The sequence below is a fragment of the Larus michahellis genome, chromosome 3 (genome assembly GCF_964199755.1).
Source record: "Larus michahellis chromosome 3, bLarMic1.1, whole genome shotgun sequence".
NCBI lineage: Eukaryota > Metazoa > Chordata > Aves > Charadriiformes > Laridae > Larus > Larus michahellis.
Window position 1 is genome coordinate 61026169 of NC_133898.1, and position 25032 is coordinate 61051200.

Below are 25032 nucleotides of genomic sequence, written 5' to 3' on the forward strand. Positions count from 1 at the left end.
TTTTGGGATACCACAACTAAAAATATTCTCCATGTATGCTTTGTTGTACATTTTGAGGGATTTAGTACAAGATTCCTGTGACTTGAAATCTCCCATATACACAGAAGACGCGTGAAAAATGATTGTCTGGGTCGTTAAGAAACTGCGCATATAAAGTTGTATAACTCTATGTGTTCTTTCACACATACAATATAGACATGTATGTACATATATAGTAATGTGTGCATGTAGACATATATGTAGCCTTAAACTATGAGATCCTGTGGGAGCTGTTCCCATGGACGGCAAGGTGAGTGCCGGCCTCCTGGGATGTGGGCATGGATGTGGCGGGGCCTTCCCTGGCACACTGTGCTTCAACTTGCATGCTTCGTCTTTGGACAAATAGCCTAACTTCCCCACATTATTGTTCTTCCCAGACAACATTGACCTTCCCTCCCTCCCTAACCTAATACCTCAGGGTTTGGACCCAGATACGGGGAACCTGAAAAACCTATAAACTCCTTGGCTGTAGAAATGAGCTGTGTAGGTTTTGTAGTGCAACAGGCAACGTCAGTGAAGCTTGCTGCAGTGTGGTGCTTTTCACGGTGCTCTGTGTTTTATAAGCCACTAGCATGAGGGGAAAAAAAGATGAATAACTACCAACAACTTGAAACAGGTTTGATTTTTTTTTTTTTTTATATATATATATATAGTAGTAACACATCCTCAGGTACCTAAATTGATTACTAGTGATGTTGGCGAAGTAAGAAATTCATAACAATACAATAGAGATAATTAAAATTATGAGATAACGCTGAGTCTTCATTTTCAAATTACAGTTATCATGGTATTCTGTTGCAATAAGCGCTTATGAAGTTCTTCAAGCAGTTTGTATAAAAACGTGCTTTAACAGGTACAATGTTTAGTAAAACAAAACTTGGTTTAATCTGTATGCTTTGTTTTTAATCGCTCTTCTGAAAATAATTTTTAGACATTAAAAAAAGTGAAATAACAAATAGAAATGAATCTTCACTTAGAGACCTGTTCTAACGTCTTGATGAAAATCTACTAAAGACAAAACATGATGCTAGTGTCTTCTAATGATGCTAAATCATCAATGCTGAAAGTCAGAACTTTGAGAGGTTGTGTTGTTTTATTCTCTCAAATACTCTTACTTTCAAAGAATGTTATGATAACGCTTACTGAAAAGAATTGCCAGGCATATGCCAGTGGCTGCTCTAGCACTGACTTATAAACCTCCATAGTCTTTGATCATATGCATCTCTCTATTTACTTAGCATTTATACCATTTCCTAGTATGTAGAAATGTTTCACTGGTAAGACTGAGCCAGAATTGGGAAGTGAGTGTTTAATTTCTCATGTTTAAAATATCACTGCTACTTATGTGCATAAACATTTATGTGAACTTTCCTAATTATTTCCAGACAGCGTATTGCTGCTTATTTTTTTTCCCAAAGGAATATTCTTGATATCATTAGGCTTTTTAAAAAAAGGTGTATTTGTTGTTACAAACTTCTAACAATTAACCTTTATCGTTTATAAGGGTCAAGCTGGGTTGAGCAAAGTGTTGGCAAGATAACTGATTATCTGGAAACTTCTAAAAAGTCGGTGTTGCTTTAACCTATCAGTGCCCCTCCCTGCCCCTCACCTACTGACCCACTGCTCCAGATACTCCAGTTAAGCCATGGAGCACACAGAAGCAGACAATTGAGAAATGAGTTTCCTGTAATTAAGTTACTGTAACTTAGTCCTTGACTCGAGGGTCCCCAGTGAGCGGGCAGACTATTTGCTTTTCTGCCACCTCTTCTGTCAAACCCTTTAGAGTCAACAGTTAGATTTATAAATGTCACTGCTTGCTTTGTGCTATAGCGGGGAAAAACCCAGGACCTGGAGACTCGGTTGTCTCAAAGATGGAAGTGCGTGTATCTCACACGTGAAAAATATTTTTCAAGAAGCTTGTGTAGCTATCAAGGAGTGGTAGACAAACAAACTGAAACAAAAAACCCCTACCATGATCCATGTATAACTGTTTCTTAACTACTTTCCTACGACAAGGCTATTATATTCTATTTACAATGGATGCATTTAGAACAATGTACTATGTCAATACCAGGAAGTGGATTGAGTGTATTTCTGTTTTAGCTTGCAAAGGAATTAGCATTTGTTCTGCCCGTGTTTGCTGAAAAGTCACTCTGAAACTCGTAGCGTAGTTAACCATTGGAAATGGGGCTGGGACAGGAGGACCCCACCCGCTGCGCGAAGTCCTCCTCTCACTGGCAGGGAGGCTGCTGTGGATCCCAGCGGCTGCGCGTGATGTTATCGTCATTTGCAAAAATTTAGGGGAATGATTGTAGATTTTTTTTTTTCATTATGAATTATCTATTTTATAGGATTAAAACAACTTTTTTTTTTTGTCAGCTTAACAAAATTTTGATGATACTGAATGGTTTTCATAAAAACCAAGTGTTTCATCCTGTGGATTGCTGATTTTTTTTTTTTTTTTTTTTTTTTTTGTCCTGATACCTTTGAATAGCTGTTCATAACACAGCTAGGCTTGGTTGAAAGAAACCAGATGATACTTACCTTAGTACCTATTTGGAAGACTCCCATGCTCAAAAGTGTTTGGGGTATCTGTCAAGTGCTACCTTAGCAGTAGCTTTATGCAAAATGCTTAGAAAAGGTATATGGATGTGGGAACCTTTATTAGGTTTCTCCAGTCAGCTTGACTGGTTGGTTTTTTTTGCTTTTTCTGTGCCTTAAAAAGAAGAAATCTTTGAAGAGAAGGATGTGAGGAAGTTAAACTCCCCTAGACTCTTCTTCCTTTCCCCTTTTCCCCTCCATCTTCCTTCGTTAAGCAAGAGCCATGACTTCCCCCAGCTGGGTCCTCCCTTACTGACTTTGTGCTTCACGCTCGCATCCTGAAGGAAACGAATGTTACACCTGGGTTTTATAAACAGCCCCTGACAAATCCCACTGGACAAAAAGCTGATGTCATTGTAAAATATCCTATAGTAACAGCAGCGTTTTTCCTTGCATTGTGTACCTGATGGCACTAGTGGGAGCCTACCAGCTGTTACTGGTGTTCATAATAAGACTCATTTAGTTTTATAACTCCTCTGACTTAATGTTTGCATGCTATTTCTGCTGTAGTACGTAACGTCGCACAGGAAGAACATGCAAGCGCAGCCATGTAAATCTGTAGACTGCCCAATGTAGACACCCGCCAATGCAGTGAAGAAAATGGCATCGGTATTTCTACCTCCAAATTTTGCTAAGACTGATTCTTTCATGGCAGGAGTGCCAGGGTACAGTCGTTCAGGTTAGCAAATGCTGCCTGATGCGCAGTGCTGTGGGGGCTTTTGGCAGGCACGTAGCAATGTACTGTCTTGTGCCATGTTTATGGAGAAAGTTGTTGTTACACTTTATTGCTACACCACCTCTAAAGAAATACAAAAGTAGATGGGAAAATTAAGCATCTTTTCTAAAGCTTTTTTAGATCTTAAGTGCTCGTGAAGTCACAGATAACCATAGTAATAGCGCGCTCATAGGCTTAGTGTTATATTACTGGTCTGAGATGGGCGCAAAAACATCCGTGTGCTGAGGGATGGTGATTGTATACTTCATCTACCTGATCCTGTTCTTTGGAATTAGTTTCTTTTTTGTTCCTTGCTACACCCTCTGTTTCCTGCAGCTTCGTGCTGCTTAACTGAAGGAAAGAGATGTCTGGAATAAAGGGTGTATACCACCTGTGCTATTTTGTGGACAAGAACTTCTGTCTATCAGGTGACATTACATGGGTGAGATTCAGCATAAAAGTTCTTGTCTATTTGTGCAGAAGGTAGCTAGATGCTGTGGACTTCCCTGCCAAAGGATACTGTTATTGTAAAAAATTCACGTGAGTTGAAGTGTAGACCAGAGAAGTCTCTGGAAGACAGCTCCAAATAAATGAGCCACTGCAAACCAAGGAAATCCCTTTAGCTGGAAATGCTTGGAAGCTAGAAGAATGCTTGGGAAGACTATAGTACACGCTTGCTGTGTTCTCACTGTCCCCGGTAATATAATCTTCCCATGCCAGGTTATCTTTCCTTACTTAATATTCATATCTTCATTTTGTAGCAGCTTTTAATTCCCTGAAAATCATATCTTGAAGGAGGAGGAAGTGTTTGTATAAAGATGATACCTGAAATTCTTAACTCTAGTGCTCATTAGAGGAGGTGGTGAAGCCAAAGCAGATTTGAAATCTGATTGGAAATGGGAGAAAAGCAAAGCGGAAGGGTGATGAAATTGAATACTCTGTTTCTAACTCCTCTCTAACTTATTGGCTGGTCTCTGCACGCTGTGAGAGGCTGGCGCATCTTTCTTTGAAGCACTGGTTGTAGACTGTTGTCATAACGTGTAATGACTCTTGTCATAAGTCTCTTGAGAAACTTGGGCTGGCTCCAGTCCGCCAAAGATGAGTATTAGCAGCAGTGAAGCAGTACTTGCACGGCACTTCTTTTGCTGCAACCGGGCTGTGTGCAGCCCCTGTGCTCTGCAGCGCGGCTTGTATTCTCCGATAGTGTTGCGATGCATTTAACCACAGCATTGAGTCAATTTGCTTTTTTCCTGAAAGCATTTTGATGAACTGCCTTAGTCACTGGCCCATGCTGGTTGGGTCCCGCTTTCTTTCTCGGTTGCCAACAGGCTGTTAACTGGATGGGATTTTAAAATTCACCAGCCCAGTGGAGTGAAGAGGAGGAGGAGGTGGTGGTGGTGGTGGCTCCCTTGATCCAGGGCAGTGAAGGGCGGTGAAAGGCAGACTGTTCTGGACATTGTGAAACATTTGAGTACAGCAAGGCCCGATCCTCATCAGAAATGGAGATGCAGCTGCTGTGATGTAATGGTGGTTAAGTCACTGATTACAAAGGTTGGGCTATAAACAGGTAGAATAATTTGTTTTTCAATGCCAAGCACTTTCTCTGGTGTCCTGGCTGGTGTGCCACCAGAGATCAGTGTTCCAGTCATCTGCAAGTTATAGAAAGCTTATGTGGCCTGAAATGCTTAAATTTGAGGTTTGGAAAACTATGGTGGTTTTTTTTTTTTATATTGATGATCCTATTTTTAAAGAATTACTTTTGCTTTTCTGTCTCAATGATAATTAATTCTTAGCTCTCAAGGAATTAAGAAGTGTAGCACTTGAGTTTGCCCTTTTTTGCCTTTGTATAAATAAATTGTACATGATACAAAATTATGTGTATCGTGATTTATAAATAATTTGCACATATTAAATAACCGATTATGAGTAGTACAAAATAGGAAGACTAAATGCGGCTTGCATGAAGCAAAGAAATGTGTTGTGATGAAAAACTGTTTCTTTTGAAGCACTTCTGAATCCTAACAGTCTAATTTATTTCTAAATTCATGATCCAAGTTGAGAGAAATCTAAAACAATTCCAATGTTCCTGAAGGAGCAAAGGTTCCTTGTTAAAGCAAAGAAACAAGTGCAGTACTAATTTTCTGTGTATTCTAGTGTAAATGTTCCTCTCAATTAGATGCTGTTTAAAACTGGTTGAAGATGTCCCTCTCCTAACTGTGAGCTTTTTTTTTTTTTTTAAATTGCTTACATTTAAGCTGCAAACTGTAATTTGACCATCAGCCTGACTTGGAGCTGAGATTGCTTATCCAGAGTGAAATATTGCTAGGGGAATTTTTAACAATATGATTCTCAACTTTATTACATTTATATAAGAAACAACCCCACCTCCGAGCTGCTCCACAAACAGAGCCTGAAAGTAAAACACAGCAGTGCCATAAATGAGATCCCAGTGTGTGCCTTTCTGATTGGAACAAAAATTTTAGTGGTTGGTTTGCATTGCTTGAAATTGCCAGTGGAGGCAGAGGGCAGCTGCGGTGGGGCCTGGGTGATGAGACCTGGATGGTGACGCACAGCAGGGAGCACCCAGCGCTCCCTCTCCTTCCCAGCTCCTGCCCCAGCATTCTGCTATGATGGCTTGCCCGTAGTGCTCCTGGGTGGGATCAGAGCGGGGAATGTTTCCCTTTATGGTGGATGTCATAAAATCATAGAACGGTTAGAGCTGGAAGGGACGTTCATCTAGCCATGGGCAGGGACACCTTCACTAGACCAGGTTGCTCAAAGCCCCATCCAGCCTGGCCTTGAACACTTCAAGGGATGGGGCATCCATAACTTCCCTGGGCAGCCTGTTCTGGTCTCTCACCACCCTCACAGCAAAGAATTTCTTCCTGATATCTAATCTAAATCTCCCCTCTTCCAGTTTGAAGCCATTTCCCCTTGTCCTATCACTACATGCCCTTGTAAAAAGTCTCTTTCCAGCTTTTTTGTAGGCCCCCTTTAGGTACTGGAAGGCTGCTATAAGGTCTCCCCGGAGCCTTCTCTTCTGCAGGCTGAACAACCCCAGCTCGCTCAGCTTGTCTTCATCAGGAATGACAAATGGTGTCTAATTATTAAATTTATTAATTAATTTGAGGCTAGCTATGCTTATAAAATACTTTTAAAGAAAATGATTGATTGAATTACGCCTTCATAAATAGCATTTTTATTTTGGTGTCATGCTTAGCATTTGTCTTCCTTACCATCTCAGAAATGTGCTGCTGATCCTAAAGAAACTGTTGCAGGTTTAAATTATCTTTTCCTGTTTAAAAATAGAGTACCATAATAGATCTTGGAGAAGACCCCGGACAGAGGGTACGCTCTCATGTCTCTGTAATACTGCAGTCTTAACTATGCAAGACCTGGAGTGAAAATATAGAAGTACTATTCTGTGATTACAAATGTTATCAGTATACTTTACATCTGCTCTTTCTAGGTCAGGAATGGTAGCCATTGCTTCTCCTGAGATTTAGGTTTTTTTATGGGCAGACTTTGTCACCAAACAGAGCATTTATTTTTGTTAAAGAACTACTATGTATTAAATTACTGATCTGCAGTACTTAGAATATCCTAAAAAGATGCAGTTGTCATGAAAGTGGTCTTGTTAGAAATCATGATTTAAAGTAGTTTCCTTTGCCAGTTTCATCATGGGTTTGGGGGGTGGGTTTGTGTGTTGTGGTGGTTTTTTGGGGTTTTTGGGTTTTTTTGACTATCATATATTCGAGGCTTTTTACTGCTCCCCATATTGTTGTGTGGAATTAGAAACGCTGTTCAGAAAACGCCAGACTGCTGCCAACCGCGCAGGGCTAATATACAGAAAATGAGCAGTAGTAACAGTTAATCTTTCTGTTAGTGTTAATATTGGATTTTATTTACACTAATAGGGTGTAAAATACATTTAAGTACCGTAAAGTCAACAGTTTCTTAAATGTAAATCAGCTTTCATCCCAAAACCTGTGCTTTTTCCCCCTTTTGAAATTTCCTCCATGTTTTATCTTGCTGCTTTATTCAAGTTACATGCCAGAAATCTGTTTTCAGATTCATTGATTTTCCCCTCTTCCCCAGCCATATTTCTTCCAAAGCAACTTAAAGGACATCGAAGGATAAGAGGCAAAAATTGATTACTTACTCAAGTAAGCTACAGCTCTTCAGATAAATTAGGTTGTCAAGGCTACATTCTTTCATCTTGGGCTGACCACAGGCTTAAACTCGGGAGATCCAAAGTGGTAAAAAAACCCAAAAAACCCACAAAAAACCCAAAACAAAAAACCCCCACAAACAAAAAACCCAACAACAACAAAAAAAAACCCCAAGACTTTTTGCCCTGTGAGTTGCCAAGGTGTGCAGCAGCACAGGTACCTCCCAATTATTTGCCACTTGACTCTGAAGAACTTTGACAGGTACTATATAGTTAGCAAATTCAAGCCTGCTAATAATAATGACCCCTTAAGAGTTGTGGTGGCGTTTGTTTTTTTTTGTCTTTTAGTCACCTAATTATATGTCTAGCAGTAATTTCAGACTATGCCACTGACATTAAAAGTGGGCTGAGAGGCCTTGATATATCCTAAATTTGGAGAGATTAATACAGGGGAAAGCTTAGTTGTTAGGTTTTGCTTTTTTAATTGGCTCCCCGTAGTTTAGTTTAGCTTAAAAAAGGGGAAATTGCTGATAAACCAGAAGGGGAGCTAGCTTTGATGTTTTATGAGCGATAAAATATTAATAGAAACTTTCTGCATATTTTGGAGCAATCTGTCAAACTACTGAAGTCCTCTTCTTGAAGAGTCAGCAAGCCGAAGAAAGCAGGAGGTGGAGGGGGGAAAGGCGGGAGGCTACTTGTGTTGCGCTGTATCCAGGTCCATTAGCGGTGGAGGCAAAGGAGCCTTGGAGAGGTTGGATTTAGCACGCAGGAGGCTTTTATTCTTTAAATTAAAGCCACATTATGTTCTGGTAGCCTCTTTGGTCAGAACATGCTATAAAACCGATCGTGCAGTTCAAGACATTAAAAGTTACCAAATCCTTTGAAAATAGTAGCTGTTCTTAGTTGTGGGTTTTGTGGAGCAGAGCTTAATATAAATTCCATTACACACGTCTTGGCAGTGGTCCCTGCAACATATATTTTATAGAATAATTAAAAATGGACACAAATTCCAGGTGCGCTACACAATTTTCTTCCCATATGCACACAATGTAGTCTGTGCTTCAGATGATGGAAGGACTAAGAAATTGTTTAAGGTGGTAAGAGTTTGAATATAACTTTTCTCTTAGCAAATCTGGACTTTCCTGGTTCAGAAAAGCCAGGCAATCCAAGTTGGATTCTGTTATGTCTAGTTTCTGTTCAGATAGTTAGGAACCACATGCTTCTTCTCAAGGTCTATGTTTGCAAGAAGGGTGGCTATCAGTTTATGTATTTGTAGTTTTCACTGTATAAAAATTTCATGTTGATGGCTAAATCTTATCTCTTGAGAGGGCATATCTTTCACAATGGAAAGCAATAGTTGAATAATCAAGTTATGTATGAGGCTAATCATTAGGGAATTTTGCCTGATGTCTGGCCAGGAGATGGTTCTGTCTGGTCATGTCTGAAGCAAGCCAGCATTTCTAAAGATGGGATGTCCTGTCTTGAATGTTTTTTAAATTAAATATACAGTTCGTAGGCAACAGGAAATCCTTTAGGAAGAGACAACTATGCTACAAGTATCCCAGAAAGAAAATGGCTGCATTTCAAGGTTTGTCCCTGATTAGGATCCCTACCCTGTGAGACAGTCTTGGTATTAGATCCCAGCCCTGGGAGCTCTGTCATCATTCAAAATGAAACATGGAGAGCCTTCCTTAGGGCTGCACATATAGATGTATATATAAAAGGATATTTTTTTTGTCTCATGTCTTTAGTAATATTTTTTTTTCACAATTGAGTAGTAGTAAAATAAATTATTGCTATTTAAAGACTGTCTAAACTTTTAGGAAACCATACGCTTTCCACTTTCAAAGAAGTGGCAGTATTAACTAGAAGGACTGGTCTACTCTTCTAACACCTCGCACTCAGATGAGAAATTGAAGGTGCTGAAGTGCCCCAAAGTTGTCCTCCTCAACCTGACCACACAAATATTTTGTGACCTGTTAAAACAGGCAAAGTATATAAAGACTTGGTCCCCTAGCACCTGCTAGCTAGGAAATCCTTCCGCACGACAGAAGGAAGACTTTCTTGAACGTGAAATCTGCCATGAACTTGTTGCTCATTTCTCTCCTCAGAAATATTTATCAAGAATGTCCTAATTTTATTATAAAACCGTATTTGTTATTAAAGGTAACTGTTTAGTTCTGCTGCTTTTCATCCCCTCTCATTTCCAGTTCTTGAAAGAAAAAAACCCCTCATGCTCACATCTTCTCATATACTTGGACCCACTTCTCCAGACTCGAGCGTTAACAGAGCACCGTGCTACCAGCCTGAAAGGAGGTGGGTTCTTGGGTGGGTGCAAGGAGCTGTATGGTTGAGTTGTGTTGCAGGACCGAGGTTTTAGGTTGCATCTCGAAAGGCTAATTTTGGGATATACAAATATAATTATTTGTCTAGTTGCACATTTCTTGTTAATGTTGTGCATTTAATGACATGCTCAGAAGTATTGTAAGCAAAGTGTTGCGTAAGAGAACTGCTGAAGGAAAAATAATGCCTGCATTTCATTATAGCTAAGAAGTCTAATGGCGTTGAGAACTTGAGCTCTTGTGTTTGTTGCAGTTCTACAACTTTTACTGCAAGACCTGGCTACAGCTAGGGTAGCAGGGACTGATGGCTTTTGAACAGGTCTTATGTTTATACCTACTGTCTTCTAACAATAGAGTTTGTCTGTTATGCAAGGTTGCCGGTTTGGAAGTGTAAGGAGAGTACTGATTTTTTTGCCCTATGCCCAAAGCTAAAGGGGCTCACGGTGACATGACAAAAGCTTCATTTGGTTTGGAGGAGCAGCAGTGGGAACTCACAGTGCATCCTTCACAGTGCCGGGTGCTTCTGGGGAAAAGGCTCCGCTTCCAGAAACTTGTGTGTTGAGTCTAGCTTTCTCACTGAGAACAATTGTTGCTAAATACAGCTGTGCCTCTACAATCCCTTATCATGACCTAAACTTTTATAATATATACGGACTCCCTGTGCATTTATCACAGACAGCGACTTGCTCATCACTTCAGGCCTGGCTGGAATCCATATTATTAATACAGCAGCCCCAGTCCATTTTGCCACACATCTTTCAGACAGATGGAGAGACGTGGATATATGATTCAGACCATGCCTTTGGAGTCATTTTGCGCTCTAAATCCAACTGTGCCCGTGTGTTCCTATGCCTTGTGCTATGCTGAGCTCTCCTGGCCAGGGAGAGGAACGGTACAACCCTATCGGAGCCAGCTCCGGCCCCAGCTGGAGTTGTGTAACCGGGGCGCGGGAGAGTGAGCCAAAACCACCAGAATTACTACGCATTTTTCAGTGCTGAGCCCTTCTTTTTGTGAACAGACTGAAGACGGTGGTTGAGACTTTGTTGGAAGGCAGGTAAATTCTTCCTGCCTGTGCTCTCCCCCAGCTTGATTGCTTTTGATTTTATTTTTTTTTTTATGACGCCTGCTGGGGAGGATCTCACACAGCTTTTTAATTTCTCTTGGTGTTTTGAGAATGTACTTTTTTTTTTTAACTGAAAAAATATTTTTTTGTTCTTTTTTTTTCTTTGTATTTTCACTTCTCTTCCTCTTTGGGAGTGCTGAGCCTGTATTTAGATTTTCACGTTTTTGGAAGATAGCTATGGGTCCCTTCCTTGAGAAGTGGGTAAATCAAAGTTTTGCTGAGAATAAAAATTGGTGTACAAGCTTTTAAAGTTCATGAATTTAAAAGCCATGGAATTGCTGCTGTGACTGAAGTGTACGGTACCCAAAACCAGGTTTGTACTTATCTATGGTGGGAAAATGTCACTGTATTGTTGTCATTTCTGAATACAGACAAATAACTGCCTTTTATAAAATTGTCAAAGTTTACAGACATATTTACTTTACAGCTACTTTTATAAGTTACCCACACCCTTCTCTGCATGTGAATAAAAGAGCTGGAAAGGCCACACTGATAATGTCATACCAGGAAATCTTTAATGTAAAATACAGAGAACACAGGGGGGAAGGCAGGGTGAGGAGGGAGGGAAGTTTGGGGGGCAGAGGAAATCATACTGAAGGTAATGTACAGAGGGAAAAAATACTGCTTTTACTTCTATACCTTTTTTTTTCTTTTGAGTTTGAAGAAAAATGATATAAGATGGGTTGTCTCAGACATAAGCCAACGAATGTGTTTGTAAGCGCTGCTACACAGGGAGACTCCTTGGTTCCGTGTTTGAGCCTTTATAATTCTTCTAGAATTGAATACAAATTAAAAAAACAGGGAAAAGAAGGAAAAAAAAAAAGAACAAAAAACAAAAAAGAAAAAACAACCCCAAAGCCCAGAAAAACCTGAATCTCGCATAGCTGAAAATACTGCCTGTTGACCAGACTAGATCCTGCTTAATCTTTTTCTGCCAAGTTAGACATTCTGGCAAGTTTCCTCAAGTCTGGATGTATTCAAGTACTGTATTTGGCAGACTTAGTTTGTTACTAAGTAAAGATATATGAAAATCCCAGTTCAAACATTTCAGCCTATAGTTGTTTTTACAGTCTGTCAAGAAGCATAACTAATTGATACTTCACTTTATACATTGGATATAATTTTTCTTACAGTACGTTATGTATCTGGAAGTGGATTTTCCACTTAAATGTCTAGTTCTGCTACTATGTATTTCATCTAAAACACTTCATAACACCAAGTTTTACAGAATATGTGCTCTTTCTACTCAACAATGTATAGAAACATTTATTAAGTCACTAACAAGAGGTTGTCACCTTTTTTCTACCGTTTTTCAAATTAACAACGTCTTCCAAGTCTTGGAGTCAAAGCATTTAATCAGACTTTAATGCACAGTCTGTCCTTGCGGAGCTGACATCCTCGTTGTCTTAACTTGGATTTTATGAAGAACCGCAAAATCATTACATATGAAACATTCTGTATGTAAGTGGGATTATTTGAATACTTTTGATACTTTTGTCCCTTCTATAAACCTAAAATTTAAAATTATAAAAGTAAACCTACTCAAAACTATATGGGTTTGATGGTAAATGTTAATTGATCTTTCTTCCAAATGATTTTGATATCCACAGCAGTAATTCTGCTTGTCCATACAAGTATTGCATATTGGATTTGGTGCATGGGAAGAAAAGTGGGGATTTTTGATTTTAAAAGCGTTCTGGTTTAGCTGAGGAAAATCTGTGGACTTCCTGATGGAAAGACTAAACTCTAAGTCTGAGCCTATTGGAGAGGTCACTAGAAGTTTCTAATGCCTGGAAGTGCTACAGTAGGTGTTCAACCCCATCCTGTGTGTAATGGGGTCTTTGGAAGCTGAAGACCCAAATTGTGCAAAGGTTTCTGATATATCATACTTTCTGAAAAGAGATTTAGTCTTTAAAGCAAGAACTTAGGTTGGAGAATCAACCGTGACGAAGAGACCTCATCCCTAATTATGCCATCAGTTCAGTCCCGTTTCTAGACTGAACATGTCTCTGTGCTTAGTTTCCGACATTTAACTTTTGTTTGCTTGAAGAAGTGCTTGTCACCCTCAGACAGGTACTTATGGACTGTGTAAGCTGAATAGATCGAGCTGCTTTTGTCTGTTGGTATAATGCAGGGTTTCTTGACAGTAAATGATTCTCATGCCTTATTTTGCAATCTTCACAATTTTTTTGTGTTCTTTTTGAAGTGTAAGTGCTAGGACTTGACTGTATTCTAATCCTGCACCTCTTCTTATTTGCCTAAAGTAGGCATTGTTTCCTTACTCCCACTTGATTAAAATGCTTACGATTATTTGTAAATAAGGGAAAGCTGGCCTCCCAATAATTTAGAATTAAACATCACAGGTAGAAATTTGATGAGATTAAATATTGCTGTGTTCCTAAAATAACTTGAAAGGCTTTATAAGAAAGGTACTATCTCATTAGTAGATTACACAGTGTTACACTTAGGCACCCAAATAAGCCAAAAGTTCATTTTCTTTTATTTATTTCTCACAAGAAACCCACTTGGAACAGCCTATTCTGTCCTTGTAATTGATGCAGATGTCAGGAATTCTTTTCTGCTGACATGGAATAAAGGCTAATCCAGGTCAGTCAGTACCTTGTAATTAATGCACATTCTTTTTTTCTTTTTTTCTTTTTTCTTTTTTTTCTTTTCTTTTTTCTTTTAGGTAGGAAAAAGGGAGCAATCCCTGGTTTAAAGCTCTGAGCTGATCCAAAGTGATTCTAAAGGTTTTGAATGGAATGCAGATTACAGAGTAAAACTATGCTAAACTACTAAATAACAGAGGCCTTTTTACAGACAATGTTTAAATCCAGAGGATTTTTTGTAGGGTTTCCCTTCCCCCTCCCCCCCCCCTCCCCGCCTCGTTTTTGGCACTTTTCAGACAAGCGGTATCTTGCATTACTATATAATAGCTCTATCCCAGGGTGTTTGAAGGGTTAAGGGGAAAGGAAGATAAAAGCTACTTTGAGCTTACTTTGTTACCTTGAACTTTGGATGCGGTTGAATACAGCAGCCATCTGTGATCACAGGTATTTTAGCAGCTGTATAATCGAAAACTATAAATGTCCAGATAGGAAATGATCCAGTAATTAGAGGAAACAGTACTGAACCTGATGACTTAGTCACTTTCGTTCTTAAATCGCGCAGTTGTAGCTGTTAGACTTTATCCTGTGATCTTTTCTCAGTACCTTGGCAGCGTACTTGAAAACCCTGATAATCAGATTGGCTGAGAGTTAGAAAGGAGAGAAGGATTCAGTGTTTCTGCCTTGCATTTTGCAGCTCCCCACCAAAGAAGTGCCTCCTGGCTGAGAGGTGTTACTCAAGCAGACTGGCAGGAGGATAGTGGCTGGTATCTCTCATTTAAGTAGATGTCTATCTTTCTTTCTTCGTATATGTTGTATTGCAAATATTAATAACAGTGCAAGGGAGGGCTCTTGGGTGGTTTTGTATACACACCACTGAAATCTAAACACCAAACAAAGCTTGCAAAAGAGCTCAGATTTTTAAGTTGGAGGGGTTTCAGAAGGAAAAAAACCAAACCTGTGGCCTACTTACTGAACAAATGGGAAATATGTGTTTCGTTCCTGTGTGCAATATAGCCTTGAATGTTGTTTAGTGTGGGTTTTCCTTTTCTTTTTTTTTCTTTTTTCCCTAGCATGAACCTTATAAAGCTCATTCAAAAGTGAAATGGGTTCGTCTAAGACTAAGTGGGATTTTGAAAGTTAGGCTTAGAACTCATCAGTGAAGGAATTCCTAAAAGTTGTACAAGAGAACTCTGTTTTCAGAAACACAAAAAACCCTACCACTTCTGTAATGTTGAATAGTTGCTTAGTTATCTGTATATATAGATAGCACTATCTGTTTCTTCAAAGTGCTCAAGTGTGTTTTTGAATATTGTGTCTATTAACCTTGTGCGTATGATTTAGTGATCGAAATAATATGTTAAACTAATAGCTTTGAAATTTGCTTGTTGGCCCAGTCCTAATTATAGCTTCTGTTGCTGAAAGTTCCCTTGTCATCTCTTCAGATTCTCCCTGAAGAGAATCTCAAATAAGAAATAAGAGATTATTCATGCTAAAATGCCAAGATTCTTCTTTATCAATATTTAATGCTGAAAACAGTATAGTGGTAAACAGTCTGATGCAATAAATGTTGAAATATGCAGTGATTCACTGGCTTTATTTACCACTGTGGTAAATAAATGGATACACGGGTTTTGGTTAAAAGTTCTAAGGACACAGCATTTAACTCTAATTTTCTGCTCAAAATGTGTCCCTTTCAAAGGACTAATATGTTGCACTGGAAGCTGAGTAATTTAGACTGATCGGTGGACCACCAACTTTGAGAACAACAAAAAAAAGCCCGGAAGAAACTGTGTCCTGAAGTAAATACACACACACAAAAATCTATTTGTTGTCTATTTTGAGTCACACTTGGTTGGCCTACAGTCAGTCCAAGTTCCCTGCAGCCAGTGTTTCTGAACTCACTGATTCCTTACCCAAGGCCAAAGGTCTAAATTAATCGTTGGAAACTTAGCCTTTTGTCTTAATTAGCCACGGAATGGTTAAGCAATTGGTAAGCCAGTTGAAAACGGTCATCTATGTATGTGTATGTAGACCCTGTTCTATTTCCAGTCTTATTTAGGTCATTGGAACAGGCTGCCCAGCGAAGTGGTTGAGGCACCATGCCTGGAGGTATTTAAAAGACAGGTAGACATAGTGCTTAGAGATATGGTTTAGTGATGGTTTTTTGTCAGAGTTAGGTTGATGGTTGGGCTAGATGATCTGAAAGGTCCCTTCTAACCTAGGTGATTCTGTGATTCTATGATTTTCGAAGACTATATAGAGGATTCTGAAGGTGCTTTGTGTGGAGCAAGGAAGGTTTTGCTGTGTGTATCTGCTTAAGATTGGGAGTCTGTTTAAAATGATGTATCGTGCTTGCGTTAGTACATATTGCGTTTCCCCCTCTTCTTGTATTCAGTTACAGGCTCCACTGGCATAGCTGGAGCTTGCAGAGGTACCGTCGTGTGTGAGGAGACATCTGAGCTGGTGCTGAGTCACACGCAGCCCTGGCACCCGGGAGGCTCACGTGCTGGTTTGGGCACACGAGTGCTACCACCTTCGTATGTGACCTTGGCACATCGCTTAATATCGCTGTGCCGTGTCCTTGTATCTACAGTATAGTTGTGATGGTGTCACAGACTATCGCTGTGCCGTGTCCTTGTATCTACAGTATAGTTGTGATGGTGTCACAGACTAGCCTTCTGAAGTTTATTCAGTGTTTTTTAAGATACTTTGAGATCTTCATTTGAATACGTTACAGTGATAATTTGTATTTAAATGAGATGTGGGAATGGAATGTCTAGAACACTTATATGTACTATAGGTGCTGTTTCTTTGTTTAAAAAAACCCAAACAAACACAACAAAAACAAACCAAATCAAAGAAAACCAAACCAACCAAACAAAAAGTTTTGAAACACCTGTAAGTTGTACTGCCAATAACAGCAATTCTACTGTTAGCATAGAGAAAATATAATTTCAAGGTGCTTGCTGCAACAGACATCAGCATATTTGGACTCAGTACTATAAATTTCTCAAAGCAACGCATTTAAGCAAGTGAATAAATGAATGAAGCGTTCATAGGTTTAGAGAGGCTGACACGCTCATGGCTAAGGGCTTGTGTTACAATTCCCACCTTGCAGGAGGAGAGCTATGATTTCATGATACAGCTAAGCAGATTTATCACTAGTACCATAAGAAGGAACAGTCCCGTCCTCTCTCTTGTTGTGTATTCACCTACCTCAGCTTGCTCTTACCTGGCATGCAAACCACGATGTTTTGGGAGCAAGACCAGCAGGAAAGTAATTTTTTTTCTTGGTTGTGGTTTTCTTTTTTTTTTGGTTGTTGTTTGCTTGTTTTTTGCATCTGAACTGTTTAGCCATCCCTGAGCCAACTTACTGTGGAGCTTTGCTGATAATCATCCATGTTGGTTATAAATATTTTGCAGAGCAAATAATACTTTATGATTTGCCCAACTTTATGCAATGTGAAGGCTGAATTCAAGATTAATTCAGCATGTACTAAGCTGTTCTGCTTCATGCATGCTGAAGAAGTGACTGTAGCTCATTTTCCCTTCTCCGTGGTGTTAACTCTGTGCTAATGAAATAATGGAGCTTATGGACTCAAGCAGTAAAAACATACTTCGCCTCTGAAGTAAATGAGGGCCTGTTTCTCTTCCAGCCAGGGCAATATGATACTTTTAATGCTGAGTTGGGAAAGGCTGTAAATGATAGCTTTACGCACAGCTTGCAGAGGGAAAGTGCGGCTTTAGTTTGCTCTGGGGGGAGGCTTTGAAATCTGGGTCTGTTTATTTCCTTGCCTGTAATACTTCAACACGTCCCTGACTTGCCTGAGGAACCTGACAGGAACTTGACGGTGTTCTAAGCAACCCATAGGGAAGAATTTTAACCTGTCAATCTCAGGGGAATTTCCTTTTTTCTTTTTCTCCTCCATGGTTAGTATTTAATGATGTTTGACTCTGCCCACCGCCCTTCTCTGTTCTGATTGTCCCAGAACTTATCCTGAGGCATAAAAAGAAGCTGCTGCCAATCATATCTTTACGAAGTAGTACCTATCTGCTGCCGTAAGGCTCTTTAATGCCTACTGCTAGTATTGTTACAGGAGATGGTGGTTTGCAGCTGGAAGGAGGTAAGTTCTGACTAGGAGAAGTGAGGCTTGGTGGCTGGCTCTTTTTCATGTGAAGTTTTGCCCACGCTGTAACACAATGAGTTTGTCAAAATGTTGACAGTTTTGGTTGAGAGATTGAATTACTATGATAGTTGCTGTTCGATTATGGACTTACAAAAGATGGTCTACATATATAAATATAATCTTAAAAACATTTTTACAACAATAGTTGGATATTACAGTGCTCAAGCCCTCATAGGTCTCTTCCACTGGAATTAAAGGCAGTAGCATCATGGTACTAGAATTCAGGAGGACCTGCTGTACTGCGGATTACAATCCAAAACGGAAAGCACGGAACATACTATTTAAAAAAAATGAAAAAAATCTCAGTATCACGAGCAGGAGAAAGGCAAGTGTCATTCTATTGACAGATTAAACTGTCCCGGTTTGGAGAAATCAATGTGCAAAATGCACACCAAGGAGAGAAAAAAAAAAACCAAAACCCAAACGAACAAGTGTGTGGGGGTTTCCTCTGAAACTGCACCTATAAAGGGTGGAAGAAAGCAGACCTTGCCCTTACTTTAAGGATTGGGAAATGACGTAGGGAAATGGATTTGCCTATAAAATACACCACAAATGTGTGAGTTTTCCAGGAGTAAGTGCTACTTCTCAAAATCCCAGGACTATATTTACCAATGATTTGGTATAATCATTTGGTTGTATTTAGAATTCAGGGCCCAGACTAGCTTATTCTTTGTACAATGATAAAACCTGTGATTATGATCTGTGCTCTTCAAATATCTACTCTGTTGTGCCTGAAACAGAGCAAACAGGAGCTCTGATTTTAAGGTGTATTCTTGGTGGATTTTCATTTTTTTAACAGTATTTGCTCAGTGGTTGGTATAATCCTGTTTAAAAGTGGGGTTTTTTTTTCTTACTTGAACATGTTCTGTCTGGCTACTATTGTTTCATCCCGCACTCATAAGTTAGTAACTTAACGCTGAAATCAAACAAGCTTGAGTTTCAAACTCAGAGAAAGTTGGTGGGGTTTTTTTGTCATTCTGTTTTCCTTTTACTTTGTGCAAACAGGTAGTACTTTTGTTGGCTGTTCTGTAGCTAGCAGTCGCATTGAAAGCATTTGAAGCCAATTTTTGTACAGAGTAAGCATTTTGTGGTTAGAAGGGCTTAATTAGCTCAGGTGTCTTTAGTGCTGGTATATATCTCCTTATCTTGAAAGTAGTATCCACCAACTAATCCTTTATTTATGTTGAGCTTTGGAATTTCCCTTGAAATGCCTTTTTGTAACCTCTGCCAGTATAAATGGGAAGTGAACAGACTCTCAGGTAAACAGTGACGTTGCAGGTAGGCAAATTAATAATACACATGAATATAAGTTTCTTCTCACTGGTGGCAGGTTGGATGCCTGTGATTAACCTCAGAAAGAGTGCCAGTGGTGTGCTTATTCCTGTGATATGGTTTGTTACCTTTTGTTGTACCATTTTACAAAGGAATCTTTTCTTGTGTTTATGCATGGGAGGACTGAATTTGTTAATCAAATGTCCAAGGCTGTTTTCAGTGCTCAAAAGAAGGGAACTGTTAGACCACAATAGCTAATTTGCGATAGCAATCTCAATGTGAAATCCTAGTGGGCAGGTAGATTTTTTTTCCTCTAAAGCAAGCTGAGATCACAGTGCGTTCTCCAATTCAGCGTGAACAAAACAGTAGCCTATTTCCATTTTATGATTACAGGATTAAAGGTAATCCTAGAGAATCCTGATAGAGGTGGCTGAAAAGGAAAATCTGTAAAACCATTGTGTTCTGTTTCTCATGTTTCTGGTTTTATAATAGTATATGATTGCACTGACAACTGGTTAATTGAGAGTATGCCATCATAGGAGGAGAAGGAGGAGTACGGCAGAAGTTACTGCTTTCTTCTTGCCCGTATTGAGAGAAAATATCCAATCTGACGCTTTTTAAAGGTAGTAGTGATGGGAAGTTGAATCAGCCAGCAGTAAAGAAATCATAATTTTGGCTTAGCTATACCCCTGCGTGGTGAAAGAGGCTTGTAGGCATCATATCTGAAAAAGCTGCCTTGCTATTCTTTCCCCCAGGCCCACCAAGAACCAGGTGGTTTGCCATTTCAGATTAGATCATGGTGTATGCCTTGACTACAAGAAAAAAAATAAATTCTGATTTGGTTTGAGTTTGTTTTGCTTTTCTTATCCAAGATACTGCAGCAGCAATATTGCTGTTAGTATGTATTGGAGAAAACTCGGCTAGATTCAGATGTCATATCTCCCTTGTGCAATGGAGGATAATTGCTTCTTTTTTTCCTCCAATACTTCTTGCACTCAGAGTCTCAAGGAAGGCCTATGTATGCCCATATTCGAAGACTTCTTTTAAGCTTTAGGGGGGCTGATAGGAATGGACCCTCGGGGAGGTGTCATGGCCGTGGCCACAGATGTTTTAACTGAAAGTGATCACCCAGGCTCCAGCTGGCAGAAGAGTGACAGAAAGATGCTGGTTTAGACCCAATAAAAGTAAGTGCTCATGAATATGAACCATAGAATCATACAATCGCCTAGGTTGGAAGGGACCTTTCAGATCATCTAGTTCAGCCATCAGCCTAACTCTGACAAAAACCATCACTAATCTAAACTATATCTCTAAGCTCTATGTCTACCTGTCTTTTAAATACCTCCAGGGACAGTGACTCAACCACTTCCATGGGCAGCCTGTACCAATGCTTGAGAACCGTTTCAGTGTAAAAAATTTTTTCCTAATATCCAGTCTAAACCTCCCTTGGTGCAACTTGAGGCTGTTTCCTCTTGTCCTATCGGCTGTTACTTGGGAGAAGAGACCGACCCCCACCTCTCTACACCCTCCTCTCAGGTAGTTGTAGAGCGTGATAAGGTCTCCCCTCAGCCTCCTTTTCTCCAGGCTGAGGAGAGCCCCAGCTCCCTCAGCCACTCCTCATAAGACTTATTCTCCAGAGCCCTCACCAGCTTTCATTGCCCTTCTCTGGACACACTCCAGCACCTCCATGTCTTTTTTTTGTGGTGAGAGGCCCAAATGTTATTTCTGCTGTGAGTTTAACATGTAACGGTAGTACAAAATATGCCTGCGCAGAGGCATGTAACTCAGAATTCAGGGTTGACTTGTTCAGATCAAAGAGGGAACTCAACCAAAAGGCTTGCTCAGATTTTGAGAGATCAACTTTTTTTTTTTTTTTTAAAGAATGTAACAATCCACAGATCTGAATGTAATGCTGATGCTGCTGTAAGACTTAAGAATGAACCAATTCCAGGGGAAAATCAGAAGTGTAATAGTTTTTGCTATCCAGTCTCTTGTGGAATGGAGTTGGAGATCTTTGTTTTTTATCAGAGAAAGAGTCATAACTTCATCAAGCATTCCCTCCCTTCTCCGCACTCCCCAAAGGTGCAGTACTCTTAATTGCTTTTGGCAAAGAACAGCTATGAGGAAGTCGGGGAATATGTTTTATTTTATGCTACTGTCATTAGTCTGAACTAGTTTTTAATCTAAAATTACAAAGACATCATTTATAAGGATATATCTACTGCAGTTTCTATTTGCTTCCACGCCTCTAGGTTATATAAGGCAAACAGTGATAGATACATGCTTAACTTGAAGAAAATTGAAAATGTTGTAAATGTTTAAAATTCAGGACTTGCCCATTTTTTTTTATTTTTTTTTTTACAAAATTGGCAAGCTTCTGTGTGCATTAGCCTGATATAATGTAATAACGACTGTCCTTACAGTCCACGTACAACACAGACTATTTTTCGTATATTTATACTTGCTAGATCTCTATTAAGAATAACTCATGGGGTGACATGAAGTGTTTCTCATCAATATAGCAAGTAAAAATGCATATTAAAAAAAAAAAAGAGTAAAATTTCTCTGTAGGATAATACAGTCCACAATAGAGCTGTGATATTGTTGCAGTCTAGGTGAGCTGTGTGATTGTGATGGAAGATCTTTTAACTAAAAAAAAAAAAAAGGAAAAGAGTAGAAGTGTTGCTAGTGAATTAATGGACATAAAACTTCTAAGTAAACTCATGTAGGATATACTTAATATTAAAGTGAGGAGCTCTGCTTAAGAAGAACAGTGAGATTGCTCTGACCTTCATTCTTTGCTCACAAGAACAAAGTTAAGCGTGTGTGATAAAGATAAAAGTGTGTATTGCTGTTTGCTGAATTGGGGCCATTATCAATATTTGAATGTGGTGGCCAAATCCAAGGCTGTTAAAAATGGGGGAGACTTGGAACTGGGTCAAGTATTACCTGGTGGAGGTTGTTTCTTTTTTGATACAGGCAGCTGAAATTCAAACCCTGCTTCCTCCAAATTCTTCAGGTGTATTAGAAAGGTGCATGAAATATGTCAAATAACTTGTTTTTGAACAAGTTTGTTATAAAATGTCCAAATTCTTGGATGCAGATTACAGTAATGAAAGGAGCAAATCTTTTCCTGTTCACGCAGGAAGGAGCTGAAAACACAAACCTTGTATTTACCTGTGATTTTTTGTTCAGGAAGACGTAGCTCGTTTACTTAGTGCTGCCTGAGGGAGGGAGCTGGAAGATGATTAAATTAGTTTTCTGTTTGTTTGTACAGAGGCTTCGAGTGTTATCACTGGGTCAAGTTTATTTTCCTTTTTTGATCAAAGTTAGGTGCAGAACTGAGAAGTTAAAAATTGCTATGCTGATGGTGAGAAACAAGCTGCCTCCTTTGCTCCTTCCCCTTTGCTTTCCCATCTCCTTTCCCTGCCATCCAGCCTTAAAACCTTCAATAATTACTTTGATGATTGAAATTATGGAAATGTTCCCAGTGGTCCAGACCTGCCAGGACTAATTAAACCTCAGGATTTGACAGTTTTTTCAATTTAAAATTGAGCTTCGCAAAGCCTATCTGAAGACATGATTTCCATTATCTCTCTAAGGGCCCTGACTCACTTCATACTTTAATATGATTTCTAGGGAGTAAACTTACTTTATCTTTAATTCACACAGCTCTGAAGTTTAAATGAAAAACCTGCATTAATTAGTCTTTTGCTATTTGCAGCTTCCTTGTTGCAAACTTTGGTCAGAGCACGTGAAAGGAGGGACAGGTAGTTTCCTTGAAGCTGAAATGAACAGGGTGCTCCCCTCCCTCCCCGTGAAGTGTTTTACTGAGGTTTGTGGGGTGTGTTTCAATAAATGCAGGGAAGTGTGTTGCTGGTGACGTTCGTAACTGCTGGAGTTATTAGTTCACTGTATTTTCCAGGAGCTTTCTTTTGAATTTACTGTTTGGCATGCACAGAACAACATCGCTGCTGTTTGATAAACTTTGATGGAACAATAAATTGTAGCTGTAATTCAGTTTAGTGCTCAGGCAGTATATGTATTGCCCTCCAATACAGCTAGGACTTTCTTTTAATGCTAGAATCATTTCAAGTAATATTTTGACTCTTTATGAGCACTTTCCTCGGGTACGCGTTGTACTACCAATAATATAAGCCATAGAGAACACGACCAGTGATTACGAGCAATACTAGGTGTTTTAGAATATGTGGTGATTGCACCGTCTGGTGCACCCTGCCCATTGCATAGCTAATTCGTGCTTCTAGGACCTAAACTCTTGTACTCTTTAAATTTTTAAATTCTGTTTAATAGAAAGGTCAGTCTTTATTATTACCACGTGTTTAGCAGATACCAGTGGCTGGTTCCTTATTATACACGGCTCTCTACCCTTAACTTATCCACTAACATTATATATGTGTGAAAGTGACCTATTGCAATAAGCATGAGCTTATCTTTGCTGGTGAGGAGTACTGTCTACCACTGGGATTTCCTCAGTTACTTTAGATCTCACTTTTGTTACTTTTTGAGTTAACTTTTTGCTCCAGATTGAGTCTCATATTTAGTGTTGCGTCTGTTCAAAAGGGTGCTTTTGTTCAAAATAGTCTTAGGAAAAAGAGAAAGACTTTTTTGCTTAGGTAGCTGCACAGCAGTAATGTTTTCTTTCCTTTCCTCTCATTTCTGCTGTTTCTAAGGATTTGTAAGCTTTCAGTTTTGGATTAGGAAAAACAGTACTTTAAAAAGAATAATAATTAAAAAAAACAAAACCCAAAACAACACCCACCCATCCCCCCCAAAAAACTAACCAAACCAAACAACTCCCTGTCCCTCCATAACTGCATTTGAAAAAAAAAAAAAGTATATATTGTCCATACATACCTTGGAGAAAGAAGTTAAGCTGGTATATTTGACTCTGCTTTTACAAAAGAGATGTCCATGTATGTGGCTTCTATGGCTCTGGTGCTACTTGGTAACTTCAGTAAATTAACCGTGTCTAGAAGAGAGAATCATAAATCATAGAATAGTTTCTGTTGGAATGGACCTTAAAGACCATCTAGTTCCAACCACCCTGCCCCGGGCAGGGACACTTTCCACTAGACCAGGCTGCTCAAAGCCCCATCCAGCCTGGCCTTGAACACTTCCAGGGATGGGGCATCCACCACCTCTCTGGGCAACCTGTTCCAGTGTCTCACCACCCTCATACTGAAACATTTCTTCCTAATATCTAATCTAAATCTCCACTCTTCTAGTTTGAAGCCATTACCCTTCGTCCTATCACTACATGACCTTGTATAAAGTCCCTCCCCATCTTTCCTGCAGGCCCCCTTTAGGTACTGTAAGGCTGCTATAAGATCTCCCTGGAGCCTTCTCTTCTCCAGGCTGAACAACCCCAACTCTCTCAGCCTGTCCTCATAGGAGAGGTGCTCCGGCCCTCTGATCGTCTTTGTGGCCCTTCTCTGGACCTGCTCCAACAGGTCCATGCTGTATATGTAAATATGTGCATTAAAGAAGTTTGAGAGGTGGTTGGGTTTTTTTTGTTGTTGTTAAATTCTTATAGTTTATTTAATGTCCAACTAATGCATTTCCTCTTTTGTTGGCAGAAAATATAATCTTTTTTCCCATTTCACTTGCCAGATTATGTCAGTGTAGGTTAATGATGCAGAGTATGTATGGAGGCAGGGGGGATGTTACTATTTTAAGAAAGTTTTTTTCATCAGTCCGTTATGTAGTCTGTACAGGGAGTTTGTGTCCTAGCCGTAGTGCAGATTTGCCAAGCAGCATTTCCTGGACAGCTTATGGCAAGCAATTCTGGAGGATTCCCAAACTTAAATAATTGAAAGATACTGCTTGGTGTGCCTGCAGCTCTCTGGACTGGAATGCAGAACTGGCAGTGGAATAAACACACTTTCCGAGGAGGCTGAAGATGCTGCAGAACAGCAGACGGGGAAAAAGAATTTTCCCGAAAGATGCTTT

The 25032-nt window shown here is 39.5% G+C and overlaps 1 protein-coding gene across 2 annotated transcripts in view; it reads left to right on the forward strand.

Annotated features, from left to right (window-relative positions):
- The window catches only part of PLEKHG1 (pleckstrin homology and RhoGEF domain containing G1), a 137833-nt gene that overhangs the window by 41049 nt on the left and 71752 nt on the right, over positions 1-25032 (forward strand). The window lies entirely within an intron of this gene.